General features: G+C 43.2%; 1 long non-coding RNA gene across 1 annotated transcript in view; it reads left to right on the top strand.

Moving 5' to 3' along the window:
* The first annotated feature begins 256 nt into the window (after nucleotides 1-256).
* Nucleotides 257-17,401, top strand: part of LOC146359097 (uncharacterized) — a 55,182-nt gene continuing 38,037 nt past the window's right edge. Inside the window, exon 1 of the long non-coding RNA XR_014786541.1 lies at nucleotides 257-714. This is a non-coding gene — a long non-coding RNA (uncharacterized LOC146359097). The remainder of the gene's footprint in view (nucleotides 715-17,401) is intronic.

A 17,401-nucleotide genomic window follows, 5' to 3' on the forward strand; every position in this document is an offset into this window, starting at 1 on the left:
TTTGGCCCATATTGTCCTGGTCCTGTAAACAGATTAAAAACCGTAATCATATATATGCCTACTGTGCAGGAAAGAAAGCGATCATCCTTTCTTCCTTAAGAAGCAGCGGCTGTCTGCGGCTGTCATCCTTTTTATTCTGTTCCTCTGTCTGGCCAGGTGGTGGTGGTGTCTGCATTGCTTTCATCAACAAAGGACATTTTTGTTGTTGTTGTAAAATGTGACAATCGATATTCTGCTGATAAGACAGAGGGGGGTGCTGAACTGTATATATCAGGACTAGTAGTGTTTACTGCTGTCAGGTTGTACAGTGCTGTCAGGTTGTATTTCCTGCTCAGTTAAAGCTTGGAATGGCTTTTTTGGTATGTAACCTACATACTTGCTACTCCTTGAACTGCGACAGTGAATAGTTTCTGATTGGAAGCCTTATATTTATTTAGGGAGGGAGAGGGAGATGAGATGAGACAGGGAAATAGGAGTCACTGTGGAGGTAGAAGGGGTGGCTTTGAATTATAACCCTTTTAATATTATCTTTTTATTGTTTCTTTTTACTACTATGAAAATCAGGCAGAGGGTAACTGGGAAAGGAGTGTGCATCTGATTCAATCCAGAGGATCCACACAGATCCCAATAGTGCCTTGTATCCCTTCCTCCTCCCACTCACATGAGCACAGGCACAGGCAGCACAAGAGGCACTGGAATGACTGGGAGGCCCAGGTATGCTTCCTTCTACATTCCCAACCAGCCTTCCTTCCAAACTCATTATTTATGTTATGGGGCACTTTCACTGGATCAGATCCAAAATGCTGAAACTGCCTTTACTCAGAAAACTAATTCTTCTGTTGGTTATTCATTTGATGCAGAAAATCCAGGGCTGACCTTTCCATCAGGTGGAGTGAGGCGATTGCCCCACCGATCCTAGGGGCAGTTCACTAGCCTCATGGCTATTCCTCCTCTGAATTCCCCAGTTCCTCCTCTGAACTGTTCCTCCTCTGAACTCCTCTGAACTCCCCACTTCCTCCTCTGAACTGTTCCTTCTCTGAACTCCTCTGAACTCCCCAGCTGTTCCCCTCTGTTGGAGGACAGAGTTATGTAAAGTTATAGCACCAGTTTGCTATAGTGCTCAAATACGGGGGTCTACCCAGAAAGTGAATCTGGAAATACCCCAGAATAAATACCTTCAAGCTATTCTTGAGCTACCCAAGGCAATCAATTCTTCTGTTTTCCAACTGGAAGCTGGCTTTCATACAATGAAGGTTAGAATACATATTCTTGCCTTCAGTTATTGGTTGAAACTGAAACAGAGGATAGGGTCTACTTTAGTATTATCTGCTTTCAGGGAGATGTTGAACTTTAATAATAGAGTGTTTTTATCCTGGGACCAGGAAATGTTACAAATTATTGAGATATATGGATTCTCTTTGGATATATTGAACTCTTTAAAGTTTGAAACAGCATCACATTATCTGAAATCTTATACGTTAAAACAGGATTTCCAAGCTGATCGCGCTTCTGCTTGTCTTTCGAAATGTGCTCCTTGGTATGCCAAATTACCCATTCAAACTCCTCATCCACACTATATAACCAATATTACACATTTTAAATGGAGAAAAGCCTTTACAGCCTTACGATTTCAGTCCATAAACTCTGCTATACTTGAAGGACGCTATCATTGGATTCCTTATGAACAGAGAGTTTGCCCATGTGGGACCAATGTGTCCAAAGACCTACCTCACTACCTGTGTGCCCAATTTATGAGGACTTAAGAACAGCCTTGTTTAGAGAGCTGTTGGGTGTTTGGTTATTTTTATATTGGGGGATAGGTCCCCTCATGTTTCTGAAAAGGTGGCCTGCTTTGCTTTTAGAGCAGCAATTTTAAGGATAAAAGTTTGTGATGACAAGTTGAATGTCTTGATGAGCAACCCTCCATTTCTTAGTATGTTAGGTTTAAATAATTATTTTAATGGACTAATGTATTTTTACTTTGTTCTTTGATGTGTTCTGTTTGGTAGTGGCTTTAGCTACACAAAACAAACTATATTTGATTTGACAGAGCTATGTATGCCATGCAACCTAAACTGGAACCCCTAAACTCAGGTGTGGTAGAGGACACTATCCCATTGCCAGTGGTGAAGTAAAGTCCAATTTCTAGTCTAGTCAGCTTTTGCACGTGAACTGGGGATGGGGCACCATCTTGTCCACCTCAGGAAGCAAAATGTCTTGGGCTGGCCCTGAGAAAACCTGTGATATTTTAGAAAGAATTCGGTCAAATGGAGAATGTTGTGTATTTCTTTGCATGCCATAACCTTTTTCATCCCATGGGCACATCTGGGAATTTGAGAAGCTGTGGGAGCCACAACAAAATGGCTCCATTGGTGGATGTGGCTAGTTGCATAATGGCTGCCATGGGTGCCTGGGTAGTCAAAAGTGAACTAAAGAGGTGGGGAGAAATAGCAAGGCTAGAGGCTGGGAGGGAGGAGAAAATAGCAAGGCAAAAGGGTGGAGGGGAGAGAAAGAGCAAGGTAGAGGCTAGAAAGGGAGAGAAAGAAGAAGACTAGGGAGAGGGAGATATAGGAAGAACAGGGGATGTGGGGAGAGAAACAGCAAGGCCAGAGACTGGGAATGAGGAGAGAGAGACAGTAAAGAGGAAAGGTTTATGTGAGCGGAGGAGGATTAGCTGGGGCCAGAAAGCAACTCTCCTCCTCTGTCTGTTCACCAACAGCTGATCTACAGCAGGAGCAGGAAGGAGAACCTGTCGCCCTAATGTTTTTCAAGGTTTTTATTAAACATATTTTTCTGAAGGGGCCAGGGAGTTGAAAGCTTCATGGCCACCATTGGAGGTCCTCATGGGCACCACGTGGGAAACCCCTGCCATAAGCCTTTTGTGCAGTAACAGTAACACCAGGTTCTAAATAGCGGTGTTTCCAGACAAGGGTTGCATCACCGTGCCTCATTCACAGATGTTATGAGTGGGGGGTGTTTCCAGATGTCACCATCTTCCACTCACAACCCTCCTGTGTTCTTCCACCACTTCTTCCATCTTTCTTCTTACCACAGAAAATCCATTCAGACAGAATGCTGCACAATGCCTTCTGACTGGTAGCGCCAGAAGCCCTCCATCTGGAAGCACCCTAGGCCTTTAAAGGGTTTTTGTTCTTGTTAATCTTCTAATGAGGGGTGTTTTAAATCTATAAATAATTTTTTAAAAAAACTTTAATCATGGAGCTGCCATTTCTGCTGTTTCTTATCCGGTTTCTTATCCTTACCTATGGATTTGCCTTGTTATGATCACGTAAGATATCACTCCTACCTGGACTAGAGTCAGGTGAATATTCCTTGATTTAGAATCAGCACTGTGTAAACTTTATGAGTTTTCTTGAGTGGGGGAGGGGATAGCTGCTCTGAGCTTTCTCTAGTGGAGGCTGGTGGCTCCGATATCATGGGATGGTGAATCCACTCTGGGTTTCAGTCAGAGCTAATCAGAACTTTAAAAGAGCTATCCAAGGTGCTGAACCCCATCCCCAAACTAGGTTCAGCACCTTGGATAGCTCCTTTTGAGTTCTGACTGGTTTTGACTGAAACCTAGAGTGCATTCACACCCCACCGACATCAGAGCCACCAGCCTCCACTGGCATTCTCTCCTGACTTGTAACATTGGTGCATGCACCCTGATTATGCTGTGTTGTTCATTCACATTGTAATGTCTGGGAACTGCAGTTCCAGCCATGGCAGGTAGTTGCTTGGAAATTCAGCCACCCCACCATGCCAAAACAAACACATCCATTAACAAGAGCAGGTTTTAGGCAGGACAGCAACCCCATAAAATGTTCACAGGAAACAATCGAGAGAATTAGCCCAAACAGACAGATTCTCATCAAGCAAAAGGTTAGTTGGTCAGATAGTCTAGAAGTTATAGTTTCACAGTCATTAATGACCTTAAGCAGGAGTAAGGGCTTTAACATTATAGGACTTTTGGAACTGCATCCATGAAGTGATCATGCAGTTTCAGTGACAGCTCCATCAAGAGTGAGGGACTAACAGTAGAGAATGTGCATGAAACCTCAGAAATGCAGACTGCATAGAGAGTCTGATTGTACATTCAGAGTCAGATAATAACTTCTGGAGGAAATGATGGATGGTTTCTAATGCATCCAAGCATTATGAGCTGGGCAAATTTGTATTTTGAACCAGGTAATTGTGAACTTTGCTGACACCCCTCCACACCCCACCCTGGTGTGCAAACTGAAAATCAAACCTACCAAGAAATATATACTTCCCCAAGGTCACGCAGGAAGTGGGGGAGGAAGGAACAAAGGAAAGAAGCTAAAGACTCCTCTGGGGGTTCTGTGGAGCACTTATGATGACTCTCTTATCATTAGCTGAACAAAGCATTGCACTAATAATCTTATTATCACTCAGAAATCAATGAATTATGAAATCAGGGACTTCAGGGGAAGACAGAAGCACTTTATGGTAACACTAAAAAAGTACCTGAGATTCTGAGATGCTAGGATTCTCGGAATCCTAAATTGTTAGTGGAATCCTAGACACTTCTTTAGTGCTAACATAAAGTAGTTCCATATCCCTTCCCCCTGCACCCCAAAGTCCTGGAGTCCTCACTGCTAACTTCTTAAGTCAAACCTGTTAAGTGCCAGAGCTTTCTGAGAATGAGTTCATGACTCCATGTCTGTTACTTAACAGATATTGCAATAAGGTGCATGTGTGTGAAACAGGCACCACATGTCAAAAATGCAGACAGTGCTTTTACATCACCTCTCATCATCCCAAGCAAAATGGAAGACAGTTTACTTGCGTGCAGCACAAGCTAATACACACTCATGCAGAAGTACCTTCTTCTGTGATCACCGGTCTTACTTGCAGACGAGTGTGTAAGGCAGGGATGGGCATCCCCTGGCCCAAAAGGGTTAATCCAGCTCCTCAGGCTCCCCAATCTGGCCCATGAAGGAGACCAACCCAGCCATATCCCTTTTCCATTACCACACCCACTTGCCTTTGATGCTTTTGTCCATTTGTTCTTCTTTGTCTTTCTTGGATTGGCAGAATATGACCTGTGGTTTTCCTCTGCATTTCTCCTCATCTTGACCTGCTGTGCTTCCCATGTATTTTGCCATTCTGGAGCACTTCATTCACCTCTGGAGCCCTGATGCAGCTCCAGAAAAGACAGCAGTTCTCCAAGAGTCCCATTGGATCATGGCTAAGTTCTCCGGCTGCTGCTTCCCACTCCGGCACGAATAGCACTCAGTAGATGTAAAAAAATTCAGGAATTATGGATTGGTGCTGAGGGGAGTAGACCTTGCTACTTTCTTACTTCTGAATATAATTATGCTTTATGTTTTCTTTTTCCAATGTTGAATGGTGGGAGCTTCGCCTTTCTTTTTAGTTGGCTTTCTTGGTGGTACCATACTTACTTCTGAGCAGTTCTTCTGACTGGCAATGGGGCTTCTTTCTGAGGACTTCTCTACATTAAGCAAAAATACCACATTCTTCCTGGGGCTTTCTTCTTCCTGAGTCTTCCCGGGTTTACAATGGGCTCCTTTATATGATGAATACATGGTTTGGAATTGAAAACTTCCCTTCTCGGCAATGCTCTATATGTTCAATGAAACAGTGCCATCTAGTGGCTGAATTATTGCAGTACACCAACATTACACACTGCTGATAGGGTGTCATTGAGGTTTATTACAGCTTATCTCTGATCTTTTTGAAAGTGGGATGGGGGGGGAAGCATGCTTGATTGGAGGTTGACAATGTCGTGTAAAGGACCAGTAAACTTCCGTGACTGACCAATCACAAGCGTGCAATAAATCACTCATGTACTGAAACTCTAAGTAGACATGCACAGGATAATGCTGTGCTTTTCCGAGTGGCAAGTTTGGGTTTTGATTTTGATTTTTTGATGTAGCCTGCATATCTTGAATGGTTACATCTCTATGGGAAGTTGTGCTTTTCTGAGTGGTGCTTCTGGGTGTACTTCTGAATCACAATGGGCTTACTTCTGAGTAGACATCCACAGTACTGTGCTGTGCTTCTCTGAGTGAAAATGTTGAGTTTTTTTGTTCTGAATTGGTTTAAACTTGTTGGATGTGAATATTCTGCAACACTTTTTCTCAGTGGTAAGAATCCCATTTTTGGCCCTGCCCACTTTGCCTTTGGCCCCACCCACTGCTGGATTACAGCCACTGAGATCTTTCCCAAATTGGAATTCGGACCTGAGGCTGAAGAAGGGTTCCCTACTCGTGGTACAAAGCACTACAGCCTCAGTTGCTAATTGCTGAGTGCCCTAACACATTATTTGATATGTTTTTTTAGTGATGTACATGCAAGTGTAAATAAGTCCCAAATGGCACCACGTTTAGAAACTTCACATATACATCATCCCATGTAGGCTCTTTGTGTAAAGATGGCATTCTGTCTATGGTGACCAGTTATGAATCACCAAAAAAGAGGAAATGCATCAGCAAACAAGAGAGCAAAAGAGGACACACATTTGCACAAAACCAGCATATGCTAATTTATATGTATAGATGCACATTTAGAAATAATTATTATAGTTTAAATAGAAATACAGTATGTCAAATCATAGTGCAGAAAACTGCAACCAGGTAACCTGTGTGGCTGCCTGGTTAGCCTGCTGTGCCAGTCCTATCTACTGATGAGCAACAGTTCTGTTGGTTCTTTAAACTGGAATTGGTCAAGACTGCCTTTCAAATACAGGACACTTTCAAATAGAAGACTGTAAAACAGGACACATGGCCACGCTATCACCTGCAAGCAACGTGACTCATCGCAGGTGACTATGACAGTGGTTATTTAAAGCTTGCCTTGTATTTCTCAGTTTCCCCCAAAAGCTTTGATACCTGGGGCACATTTTTGTCTGGATTTAAAATTGGAGTCTATAAAGGTGTGTATACACACACACACACACACACACTCACTCACACACTGCCTTTACACTCTGGAGTGCACTTGCGTGGGAGTAAGCAGTCCAAACCAATTCAGCAACTTTTGATCTCTTGGCAAAGATTACTTTTCAGCTGTTTCTACCACAAGGATATTGTGCATGTCCTAGAGAACTGCAAACAAAGACAAGCATGGGGAAGAAATGGGTTAAGTCTGAGACCTCCCTGTCTGTTCCAGACAGACTTCTGGGTTCCCCTTGCTAATCTCGACATAAAGCCCCTTCGAAAAAAGAAAAGAAAGTGTAACAAGCCAATTTTAAATCAAGGGTGACTTGATACCCTTTAAAAAAGGCTCTTCTTGAATGAAATATTATATAATACAGCAGCAGCAGAAAAAATGCAGTGTTACATTAGAAAAATGACAAATTGCTTAGGTTGATGCATTTCTTCACTGCTTGACTTCAGTATAATTACCAAGAAGGGTTTGAAAATCTTCATGCTCCTCTAACCTTTTGTTCAAGGCATTTCAACATTCCGCAATGGCACTGACCACATTCTCTGTAGGCCCTCTGAGCTGTGGGGCACCTCTCCCCCTGTTTTATTTATTATTACATTTAAATCTCACTTTTTTTGTTGCTCTTGCATGGAAACCAAGGCAGCTGACATAGTCCTCCTCCTCTCCATTTTGTCCTCACAACAACCCTGTGAGGTGGGTTAGGCTGGGAGTCAGTGACTGGCCCAAAGTCATCCAGTGAGCTTCATGGACGAATGGGGACTAGACCCTGAGTCTCCTGTGCCCCAGTCCAACACTCTCGCCACTACATTGTACTGGCTCTCAGACAGAATCCTGTCATGGCAGAAATAGCCCAGAGACCTCCTGAAGTTGCCCACCCCTACTTTAATGGAACAGAAAGCCTTGTTATATGCCTTCCTGCCCTGGGGAAATCCAGTAACCAGCTTGGAGGCCTGAGGATACACAGCTGCCCAGGCAGGGGTTGTGACAACAGTTCAATGGCTCAGCGTTCTGAGCAGCCACACAGACAAGCCCCGGAAGCTCCTGACAAATCTGAAGTAGACTCAAAAATGTATACCTGTAGTTTCTTAATCATCTCCTATAACAATGGACACACATCCTCCTTGCAGTTGAAGGATAGCCTAGTAATGTTGCCCCAATGTCCTGCCCACTTCTTTGCCCAGAGCTTTCTGGGAAATCTGGGACTTTGCCCAGTGATTTCTGGGATTCTCCATATCTGTCATCTGTAGCATGGGCTTCATCAGGGAATTACGGTACTTCTTTGTTTCTTTGTCTCTCTCAGGATGAGGGCATTGCCTGTAGATTGGCAGAGGATGAAAGCTTCACAAGGCCTTCTCAGTCTGAAAGACATAGCATAGTGCAGCCTTCCCCAAGCTGGTGCCTTTCTGATGTTTTGGACAACTCCCAGCATTTCTGACCATTGGCCATCCTTTCTGGGGAGTCGAAGTCCAAAACATCTGGAGGACACCAAGACAGCTGTAGTGGCTGCATCAAACATGGTGACCTCTCTTGTGGCATACAGTTTAGGCATCATTGCATTAACCCTTACAGCTCCAATCCTTGCCCATTTCAGATACTTCATACCAATGCTGGCTCCAAGTTTTGGAAATCCTTAGGCTGATTGCCTTCCCCCATTTACACCCTGTCGACTCCTGAGATCTTCCGAGGAGGCCTTATTGGTTGTTCCACAACCAATGGAATGGCGCTAGGTGATACCACATATGTGGGCCTTCTCAGTAGAGGCACGTACCCTCTGGAACGCTCCCCCATGCATGGTTTGAGAGGCAGAAACTATGGCAAGCTTCAAACATACTTGTGGAAACATACTTGTTCACACAAGTGTTCCCTGACCTGTAAGGGGCTATGACCCTGCCCTGTTTTATTGTTGTCTTTGCAGTAATGCTTTTAATTATTTATTAATTTATATTGTTTTTATGTTGTATTATATGCGAATTTTAGTGTGCGATTTCTTATGTTAAGTATAGAGGAATTATAAATACATAAATAAATAAAAATAAAGATTCCCTAAATGGACCCCCTGCCAGAGTGGGCCCACCTCCTCCATCACCTCACTACTGTCACCACTGTCCATTTGCTTGCCCTTTGGGGCAATCCACAGACCTGTCCAGAAGGAAAAGGCAAAATGAGTAGAGGCTGCTGTTCACTCCTTCTTCTTGCTGCAGTCCACTACTTCTTCTTGCTGCTGTCATTGTTCAGTTGATTAAGAGGAGACAGGTTAACAGGCAGTGACATAAGGAGAAGGAGAAGCAGGATTACGGGGCTTGAGGGATTGGCAGTAGGCCTCCTGCTAGGTCGTGGGCAGGTGCCCAAAGATGCTGACCCCTGCCATTGGACCTGCTTCGTATGATCTGTTTTCACAATGGTGGCACAGTTACGCACACACACGAGATACAGGAGAGGTCTGCAGGCAACGTCTTCTATTCTCTTGCAGAGAAAACAAATTCAATCCAGTAACAACTACTTTTGTAAAATCTGATCCCAACACAGTTCCTGCACACAAATGTCGACACTCCCAATGATATTATTTGTCACACAAACTGAGCTTGTTTCTGGGATGAGGTAATTTGTTCACACACATTGTTCAAGTCCTTCCTTTCTGTGAGCCAGAATTCTTTGCATGTTTGAGCAAGAACGGCATATTTCTCTGTTGTTTTATTTTTATTTTTAACATGCGGCTCCTCCTTCTGCTTCCATGCCTGTAAGCTTAGCCTATTAGCAAACAAAGAGAAGATATATAACAACACTGTGTTAGAATGTTCTGTGATGCTGAGGTAAAATGAGAGAGAGAGAGAGAGAGAGAGAGAGAGAGAGAGAGAGAGAGAGATGAAGTGACTGAAGTGATTTATCCCATCTAAATTCAGCTGGCACATAATTGAGTTTAAACCTGTATGGGGGGAAAACAATGAAATAAAAAGGAACCCCAGAACTGACTCAAGGAATAGATTTATTTCCTTTTGTGGTCATTGTTTCTTGAAAGGCAATAGTATTGTCAAGAACAGAGAGGAAGCTGAAATATGCATGGAGGAACTGAAGTAAACCTGGAAGGCAAAGAGGCTAGTGGGGGCTACTATTAAGCAGTGAAATGGCCACCACAGACAGCTGATTCGGGGTGTCATGAAATGGCAGAAATATTTAATCATTTCATTTATTATTGTTGAATTTTTAGCACTAGGGAGGTCGTTGGGTAGCCTTGGGTGCCAGGGAGGGTCTTGACCAGCCTTGGGTACTATGCACACACTTTTAACTTGGTGGGTGGGGACATTTTCTGCTCTGTGTCAGGCAGCAAAATGTCTTGGGTGAGCCCTCTTAGGGGCTAATCAGGCTAAACATTTGCTTTCTCAGAGAATTAGGGATTTAGACTTAAGAACATAAGAACATAAGAAAAGCCACACTGGATCAGAGCAAGGGTCCATCTACTCCAGCATTCTGTTCACATAGTGGCCAACCAAGTGCTTGTGGGAAATTCACAAGCAGGACATGAGTGCAACAGCACCCTCCTGCCCGTGTCCCTCAGCAACTGTGTAAATAGGCATAGTGCCTCTGATAGAGCCTTATCCTCCATGAATTTGTCCAATCCCCTTTTAAAGCCATCCAAATTGGTGGCCATCACTACATCTTGTGGAAGTGAATTCCATGGTTTAACTATGTGTTGTGTGAAGTCCTTCCTTTTATCTCTCCTGAGTTTCCCACCAATCAGCTTCATGGGATGACCCCAGGTTCTAGTATTATGAGAGAGGGAGAAAAATGTCTCCCTATCTACTTTCTCCACTCCATGTGTAATTTTGTACACCTCTGTCATGTCCCCTCTTACTTGCCTTTTTTTCTACGCTAAACAATCCCAGCTGCTGTAACCTTCCCTCATAGAGGAGATGCTCCAACCCCTTGATCATTTTAGTTGCCTTCTTCTGCACTTTTTCCAACTCAACAATATATTTCTTTAGGTGTGGTGACAAGAACTGTACACAGTGTTCGAAGTGTGGTCGCACTATAGATTTGTATAAGGAAAGTATGATCTTGATAGTTTTATTTTCAATTCCTTTTCTAATTATACCTAACATGGAATGTGCCTTTTTCACAGCCGCCGCACACTGGGTTGACATTTTCATTGAGCTGTCCACCACAACTGCAAGATCTCTTTCTTGGTCACCAAGTGGATAATGTAGAATACACAGCATTACTTGAGCCTTTCCTAGAGAATAGGTTACCTCAGTTTGATAGACCACTCTTGAAATCTATCTGAGACTATTGAGCTTCTTCAGGTAGATGTAATTTTGCTCTAGACAGAAGAAATGAGAGAGGATAACCTGCATGTCAACCAGAAGTTTATTCAGTTTCATAAACATAAACTTTATAAATGCATCTGGCAATAAGCCAAAGTAGTTCCAAACTACTATAGAACTGGCAAAAATCCCACAAAAATCCCACTTGCTTTGCAATACTTACTACAGCCAGTTGTCTTATCCTATAGCAGAAAGCTATCCACAGGATGGTCAGAATTAATGTCCTTTTTGATGTGGATAGACAGAGCTAGGAATGGAACATGAATTTAACATAAATCCTGTCTCTTCTCTTCATCTTTTGTCCCTGTCCAGGGAGTGGTGTGACCATATGCTGTCCCTCTAAAAATCATCAGCGTAGATGTTTTCAGTAGCCTCCTGCAATTACCCATTTGATCAGTACTGCTTAGCTTGCATTTTACAAGAGCATTCTAGCTAGACAAAATGAATGGCACACTCACTGTTAGTGGCACAAGATGTATGTCATAGACTGGAATGTATGCATGTATGTATGTATGTATATATGTATAAAAGCCGCTTTGGAGAAAGTCAGCTTCTCAAAATGAAAATGACTGATGTTTATCTAGGTCATTTTTATGAGTTTCTATTTTGGTGCTTTATTCTATTTCTTTTAATTCCTGTATGATTTCCTCTGACCTGCAAGGTATAGGGTTGGCTCAAGGGGTGTACATTTATAGAGATTAGAATAGGGTGAAACCTGCAATGTCAGGAAACCCATGCCACCTCAGGGTTTTTTGCCAACTGCTGTTCTATTTGTAGAAATATGCCCTGCTACTTACTTGGAAGCAGAGATATCAAGAAAGTGATATTAAGAGCGGAAGCCAATTTACTCGACAAAAACATCCATTAACTTTATCACCACTGGATGCTGCAAAGTAATCAATTAACATGCTTCATTTGGGAATGACTAATAGAATTGTTAAATATACAGTCACTGAAGTCACTTGGCTAGGCTAAATATTAATACCTTTAAAAGGCAGGAAATGTGTTTTAGATAAATTGCTGATCCTCATGGCTTCCATCCCAGGCCTCTGCCCCCCTGCATTTGGCCTATAAGCTCACTGATCAAAATGCTTTCTGTTCTTGGTGTATTTTTTAAAAAGAACTTTTCATTTGATTCAGTGTCATATCTTGACATGGGCAAATCTCTGGTGTATGATGGTGAGAATGGTCTCAGTGGAGCAGTCATCACAAATAACTGACCTTCAGTGTTTCAATCCTCACTTTACCAAAGTGAACATAAAAAGATAAGAAAAGCCATGATGGATTAGACCAAAGTTCTACCTAGTCCACCATTCTGTGTACACAGAGACCAACCAGCTTCCTGTGGGAAGCCTACAAGCAGGACATGAATGCAATAGCACCCCCAGCAACTGATATGCATAGGCATACTGCCTAAGATATTGGAGGTAGCATATAGCCATCAGGACTAGTAGCCACTGATAGCTTTCTCCTGCATGAATTTGTCCAATCCGTTTTAAAGCCATCCAGGTTGGTGGCCATCACTATATCTTGTGGTAGTGAATTCCATAGTTTAACTATGTACTGTGTGAAGAAGTATTTCATTTTATTTGTCCTGAACCACCTGTCAGCTTCATGGGATAACCCCAGGTACTGGTATTATGAGAGAGGGAGAAAAATGTCTCCCTATCCACATTCTCCACACCATGCATAATTTTGCACACTTCTATCATATCTCCTCTTACTTGCCTTTTTTCTAAGCTAAACAGTCCCAGCTGTTGTAACCTTTCATCATCGGGGAGTTGCTCCAGCCCCTTGATCATTTTAATTGCCCTTTTCTGCACTTTTTCCAGCTCTGCAATATCCTTTTTAGGTGTGGTGATCAGAACTGTACACAGTGTTCTCAGTGTGATTGCACCATAGATTTGTATAAGGAGAGTATAATCTTGGCAGTTTTATTTTGAAAATGCTATGAAGACAAAGCGAATGGCGGCTGCAGGACGGCCGCCATTCGCAAAGCAGCGCGGATGGGAGCAGGTAAGTGCTCCATTTCACGTGCCTTTTGTGGGTTGGGGGAGGCAAGGACTTCGTCCTGCGTGCCTTTCGTGGGTTGGGGGGGCGGGGGCTTCGTTCCATGATGGAGATCTCACCATCTCACCGAGATCTGTCGCAGAATTCTCTAACATCCCTACATTTTCATCGAGCCATCCACCACAACCCCCAGATCTCTTTCTTGGTCAGTCACTACTAGCTCAGGTCTCATCATCACCTAATGCTTGAAGGTGGGATTTTTTGTTCCAATGCACATCACTTTACACTTGCTTATATTGAACTGCATTTGCCATTTTGAAGTGAGATCTTAACAATACAAATAAGTCATACCATGCTTGCCATGAGCCATGCTGAGATATGAAGTAGCAAAAAACCTAGGACTTGAAATTTCCTAGAAAATTTCCTAGTAAAATCCAATATAAGTCCTACTTAGAGTAGACCCATTGAAATGAGTGGGGTATAAGTTTGTCATGACTAACCTAACACCTATTCATTTCAATGGGCCTATTCTAAGTAAGGCATATTCTATTATGTGTTTTAGCTGATTGCTGAGAGCCTTCTAATGATATATTTCCCCTTTTCATTCTGAGCATTCAGGATGAATTCAATCTTCCTACATATTTCTACATCAGCTTTTCTTAAATTTGACTTTGATTCCTGGGTTTCATTTTTCACAAGTGTTTCTCAAGTGGAAATGTTTTACTATTGGAATGCAGTTGAGGTTCTGACCTAAACCCCATTAAAGCTGGTGGGAGTCTTTGTGCCAGCTTTCCCATAGATTGAGGACACCCTGAAATATTTTACCGATTAGCAGCTCTGGAAGCATTTAAAAGCTCATTGTTGCACCAAGCACAAAAGAGACCGGCTTTCTCAGGGTGCATTTCAGAAATGTATCTCTCTCCACTTTCTACCACTGCATGGCAATATCAGAAATTACCCCCTAAGGGAAGCCATGTGAGATAGCACAAAATTGAAGTGTCAAAGTGTTTCATACATTTGGATCCCCCATGAGCTGGCCATCGTATGAATCGCATGCCTAATGATGGCTGGGCAATGATTGGTACAAACATTTTCCTTGGTGAAATAAGCAATTTTCCACTAAAACCTAGACATTCTCTCTTCAATGTTGTCGCCAAGTGGGGATTTCTAGGGAGAGCATTTCATAATTGGGGGCAGGGAGAGACACCACTGTTAAGGCCTTTCTCTTGTTGCCATTCTATGAACCTCCCTCAAAAGAGGGTCTCAGATGTTGATCATAGGATATGAATAGGTTCATATATGGCCTTCCAAATCACAGGATGCAGTGGACACTACATACAGGGCAAACCCAAGATATTTGGCGGGGGGGGCAGCAAATGGTGCACACACATACAGCAAAGCACATATTACCCAAGCAATGCACCAAGTTATTTTTATAGTTGAAGCAGAAAATCCCACCAGTGCCTCTCCCCCTCACCCCTGTACAAATACAACAATAATAAATCCAATAACAATTTGCTGGCTTTTCATAACAACCACATTCAGCTGCCTCAGATCACCACTTCACTCTGCCTAATGGTAGGGCCAGGCCTGATTGCACGTCCTCTTTGTGTGAATAAGCGGCAAACAACCCCTGTCAACTGGGCCAGATCTACACCTCATGTCATATTGATACGAACCCATCATGGTGATGCTATATCCCTCTTGTGCATTTATACCTTGAAGCACACACAGTGACATCTGTTGCAGTATTTTGGATAGTACGGAATAAAAAGCAGGAAATAATGCCAGAAAAGCGGTATACGGAATACATAATGTGCCCCAGCAGTTAGCACTTCAATACCGATAAAAAGCACTAGTGAAGATATAGCCCTGGACACATGCCTAATCAAAGCAATTATCTTGACTACACCAGAGTCAATTTGTGAGAATCAGAATAGCAAGGGAAGAGTGCTTCATTTGAGGCTAGGATTTATTTCTCTCCCTCTCCCTCTCCCTCTGCCTCTCCCAATCCCACTCCCACCCACCCCCTCTCTCGTAACAAATGGCACAAGCAAGAACAATGCAGTTTAAGTAATTTGGTTAGGAATTACCTAATTAGAACAGTCAAAGATGATGATGGGGGATTAATATAAGCTTATTGTTATTCTAGACTGATAATTCTTGCACAGCTTGCTGATTTTTTTTTTTAACATAGGTTTCATTCAATTTTAGTGCAGAGAGGAAGAGGAGAGTTAGAATATTTTGGGAGCTCTAAAATTATATATATTTTCCTGCTCATTTAACAATGAGTGAATCTAAGTGCCAGTTGACATCCCTGGCAAAATAAATCTTCCACTTTATATTGTGAGCTTCTGCCAGAGAAACAGTCACCCCCTCTCACAAGGCTTCCCTACTCTGCCCTGCAAATAGACTTCAATAAGACAAAAGTCTAAGGGGAACTCCTTTGGCACTGAGGAAGTTGGTCATTTCCCACACATTGTATTCTTCTTTGCAGTCCATCTTCAGTTTCCCCACTCAACCCCACTGTTCAAGTGACTTCTGGGGGGCAATATTTTCTGTCTGCATTATGGTTACACACAGCAAGAACTGCTTTACACTTCCAGTTGTATGCAGAAGATTGATACATGCACTTGAAGGAATGAAACTCTCTCACATGCATTACGACAAGACATTTCAGGATTTGAGAGCCACTAGCAGGTTTTGTGGCTACCAAACACAGTAGCTTTAGTTCACAAGTAATTTGTCTGGCGTGTTGTTGTTTTTTCAGGACAGAGGCAATACATCAGCTTCATCTTACCTGTGGCTATAACCTCGGCAAGAACCCATGCTGCTGATCTCAGTTACTCTTTTGTTCAGGACAACAAGAGAGTGAAATCATACTTCAGAGACATTGTTTTTCAAGTGGTAGATTATGGGCTTCACTAGACATTATGAGAGACACAGACCAGCTGCTGCTCCATGTCTCTTTTCCCCCCCTTCCTTGTAACACCTAGATAAACACAACGCATGACGCGGTATTATTCCGCTATCCACTCCTGCTTCTCATCATTGACAGTCAGCCGTGGAAGTGGGGCAATGCATAGTGTGATGGGATCATGTACACAAACAGAAAGGTTGCGTTGGGCCATCAGCATTACTTCAGACAAGTGACTGTGCATCAGCTATGCTATGCTAATGTAGCTGACTAAAAACATTTCCTACTGCATCATTGTCTAAAGGTCCCCAGTTCACCTCATTCCATGTCTCGGTTCTCAAGGGGAGATATTGTATTGCACTGTGTTTCTAATGTAAGATAGGGGGGGCCTTGAAAACAGGTGCAAGAGTCAATCCTGGGTTCATACCTGAAACACAGAATGTTGCCCTCAACATGAACACAGCAATGCCCATCTCAGTGTCTTAATCTTCAAGAGAGATAACGTACTGTCTTTTATTTTGCATAGGGATGTCAGAGTATTCCGCCACGGATCTTGGTGAGGCTGAATGCCAGTGCATTCGGCCCCCTGAAATCTGTGGCGGAACGGCCTGCCCCCCCGCCCCCCGTGGATCCCCCCCGGGATGAGACTTACCTGGGGCAGATGTTCCGGGCAGCGGTGGCTCTGGTGGCAACTTCGGCGGCGGCAGCTGCGGCGGCTGGTCTTACGACTGGCTGCCACCGCCACCATTTGCAATCTTGTCATTTGGGTTTTTTTTTTTTTTTTTTACAGAGATGTGATAGGCTACATAAAGACTTACGTAGCCTATCACATCCCGGTTAAAAAAAAAAATGCATACGCAAATGGCGGCGGCTACAGCTGCCGCCATTTGCGTTCCTTATTTTTCACCGTCTTAGCCTACGTAAATATTTACGTAGACTATTATGGCGAAAATAAAGAGGAACGCAAGTAGCGTAGTGGGTGCTATCTGCGTCCCTTTCTGATTCGCCGATTTAGCCTACGTAAATATTTATAAAAATAAGGAACGCAAATGGCGGCAGCTGTAGCCGCCGCCATTTGCGTACGCATTTTTTTGTGTGTGTTTTTTTTACCCAGAGCCCTCCGCAGCCGGAAATCCGGCTGCGGACCGCCCTGGCCTGAGCCTGGCCGGCTGCTCTGCGGAGCCTCCATGGAGCACAGCCAGCCGTTGAGGATTCCGGGGGG

The sequence above is a fragment of the Heloderma suspectum genome, chromosome 1, assembly GCF_057233095.1.
Source record: "Heloderma suspectum isolate Gila_16-S chromosome 1, 16-S_ref, whole genome shotgun sequence".
Lineage (NCBI taxonomy): Eukaryota > Metazoa > Chordata > Lepidosauria > Squamata > Helodermatidae > Heloderma > Heloderma suspectum.